This window comes from Rhinopithecus roxellana, chromosome 15 (assembly GCF_007565055.1).
Source record: "Rhinopithecus roxellana isolate Shanxi Qingling chromosome 15, ASM756505v1, whole genome shotgun sequence".
Classification (NCBI taxonomy): domain Eukaryota; kingdom Metazoa; phylum Chordata; class Mammalia; order Primates; family Cercopithecidae; genus Rhinopithecus; species Rhinopithecus roxellana.
In genome coordinates this window covers 68,286,812-68,290,306 of record NC_044563.1, presented here as the reverse complement: position 1 = coordinate 68,290,306, position 3,495 = coordinate 68,286,812, and positions in this window count along the sequence as shown.

The window sequence follows — 3,495 nt, the reverse complement described above, 5'->3', positions numbered from 1 at the left end:
CCTGAGCCTTGCCTGCTCAAGCCCTGATTCCCAGCCCAGCTCCGTGACTCCTCTCCCTCTCATCACATTCAAACCTTAGTCTTCCTTTCCTAATTCCTTCAGACTTTCCTTCTCTGGGTAGCCTTTCGGTCAGAAGTCAGTCCCAGCTTCTCTTCTCCGAGCTGTGTTAGCATTCCTGTCAATTCCACACCAGCTCCCAATTAACACCTAGGAATTAAAATCCCATGTTAATTTGTATGCTAACTCCTCCCTCCTCACAGATATGCCACCTTCCCCATTAGATGTGAGACATTTGATATCAAAGCCACCATTATACCTTTTAGTCTCTCTCATAGCACCTATCAAAGTGTCTCAAACATAGTAGGCCTTTATCAACCAAGAGTTTGTGGACATAAAAATACTTACATACAGTTAATATTCGCTAACTGAGGAGGTGTAGGTGTAGGTGTAGCGGGGTGTGTGTGTGTGTGTGTGTGTCCGTTTAGCATTTTAAAAGCTATGGGAAAGAGAACCAACAAACTCGGTGGCTGGTTCTCTCCTGAGGGAAGAGGAGGTAATCCCATGTGGATCTGGCAGTGCTGGCAATGCCTGGTTTTGTTTTTTAAAACTGGGTGGCAGTATTATGTTAAATAAGTTTACTTATTTATTTATTTATTTAGTTTATTTATTTAGTTATTTAACTAATAAACTTATTTAACATAATACTGCCACCCAGTTTAGAAATATGCAAAATAATATGTCCGTACTTATGAAAAATATGCAAAATAATATGTTCTTACTTGATAAATATCTGTAAGTAAATAAGATATCTTATTTAACATAATACTGCCACCCAGTTTTTAAAATATGCAAAACAATACGTCCTTACTTATAAAAAATATGCAAAATATTATGTCCTTACTTGATTGATATCTGCTGTTTACGGATGAGCTTATTAACGTACACAAAGAATGTATGAAGAATTCTCCTGACATGAGAGAAAATGCTTAAAATATTTGTTTTAGAAGCTATTTAGTTGGGATTTCAGAATATAACTCAACAAATTCCTTTAATTAATATTTTATCTAACAGGAAATATTTATGAGACATTACCAGCCTCATAAATGCAAATAGAATTTCTATAAATAAGAGAAAAAATAATTTTCTGCAAGTCTCATATTCTAAAGAGAACACCTTTAATTGTGAACCCATCTCCCGCTGGATGAAAGAAGGTAAGAGAAGCAGATAAAGGGAACAGAAGAGGTGGGGCTGTACTCTAATTAACAGCGATAATACTGTACACATTCTCTGTTGCTTTCAAGCGCCGCCTCATCAATTTTCAGACAATGAAAGACACACTTAGCACCTTGCACGGCTCGCTGAGTAGTTCTTTTATTGCATTTCTATCCTCAAATGTAGTCCGTGCTCTTTGAGAGGCTTGGGCATGGAGAAGCTAAAGCTCCCCTAAGTTTGCAACAATCAGTCAGGACTAGAATCCCCAAATGTCTCATTTTTCAGTTCTCAGGTGAGACCTGGACACACATTTTTCTGTCTCCTGATCCAAGGTCCCATCCCTGAGAGAATCTTTGCAAAGCAGTATTTCCCAGAGTACCCCATATTTTGCTTTAAAGTCAGTCCAGCTCCCCCCACCCCCACCCCATAATGCAGAAGGAATACCATGGTCTTTATACCTGATCCAAAAGCAACTGCTGTCCCCAGGACAGAGGCCTCCTCAGGGCTCAGCAGAAGATTACAGTGTGTGTTATCTGGACCTGAGAACTGCACAGCCAGAGCCTCTCCCAAGAACTAGGCAATTAGGGAATTAAGAACTTTCTCCTCAATAGTGTTAAGCCCTGAGATCAAGCAACGTATGGTGCAGTGCGTGAGCACCTAGGCAAGCTGAATCCCCTAAGCGGACACAGAGCTTTCCTGCTAGTCACGGCCTGTTGCAGCCACATTTAGTTATCACCCCCTCTACAGAGAGAAGAGGGGTATCCAGGAGGCCCACTCTGGCTGGACGGCTCTGTGCTCTGTCCCAGGGGAGGGTGCCTGGGCAATGGGCTGTGTGCACACTGGTCTCCAAGGCAAGAGGACCCCCAAGCCACTATTAGAGACTAAGTTTCCCTGTCACTGTGCTTACAGGAGAGGATGGACTTGGTGCCCTCCAGTATTAGTGACACGCATTTTTCTCATTGCAATGTAATAAACCAGTTTTCTGGTCGTAGACATCATTTACTTAGCACTTGTGCTAGGTGCTAGGGATACCCCACGTTTGACCAAGCTGTGTCTGCCCCTGAGAGAGGGGGCTGACATGGGGGGTTGTTGACCCCAAAAGGCTGGGTAACAGAGAGGGCCAGAAGGAACATTACAGAGTGAGAAGGGCCACCCTGAACAGAGCTGTCCTCAGAGGCACCTGCCAGCCCTCCCCAGACAGCAGCCCTCCCTTTTAGCCTGCCCTGGCAGCTGCCTTTCCTAAGGCTTCCACGAATTAAAGAATATACTCTGGTCATCATCTGTCCTAAGGCAGGGAGGAATCCACAAGCGAGAGCCGGGAGGTGGCACGGAGGACACCGACTCTGCCCACGCCTGGGCAAGGTTGAGCTCCGTTCCCTCCGGGCTGCTCCGGCCTCCTGTCCGTGCAGGGCGCGTTTCCAGCCATCGCCGCCCAGCCACCAGCCGCACGCCAGGGAGAGATCTTTCGGGATGAGCAGCGAGCCCGGGGACAGCTGGCCTGGGTCCTGTCCCTGCACCTACTCCACCTGCAGCTGGCGGATCAGGTCCCCGGACCCTCACTCCACTGCGGGAGCCAGAGCCGTCGTGCCGGGGATGTAGTGCCCAGACTGTGGCTCCCCCGCCTTCCCAAAGGAATTCCCCCATCTGCTCCATCCCTCTCGGGAAACAGCGAAATGCTGCCAACCGCCAGCTTAGCGCACCGCAGAGCGACTGAGCAGCCCCGCCGAGGCTCCGAGCCAAGATTTCTGCCCTAATAGTTTCTCCCTTCTTTCTGTCTGCTCCACCGCACCCACTAAATACGGCGCTCACACACGGACACGCGTGCACACGCGGCGCTCACACACAGGCATGGGGCGCTCACGCGCGCGCGCAGGTCTCCGTCCCCGGCACCCTGCAGCAGGGGTGCAGCCGGGTGCAGGGGGAGCCGGGGGAGGGTGCAGGGGGCCGCGGGGACGCGAGCGGAGGGCTGGATGCCTGCCGGGCTCTCTCTCCGCCTTCCTCTTCCCTCCCAGTCCTACCGAGCTGACGGCGTCCCCGATCACATGGAGCCCCCGCCCCACCCCAGCCCGTCTCCCGCCGCCAATGCCGGTGGCCCTTCCAGTCGCGTTACTACCCAGAGATTCATCTGTACCAGGGACAGAGGGAGAGAGGAGAGGGAGGAGGGGACACACACACACACACACACACACACCACACACACAGAGAGAGAGAGAGAGAGAGAGAGAGAGAGAGAGAGAGGAGAGAGAGAGAGAGAGAGAGAGAGAGAGAGAGAGAGAGAGAGAG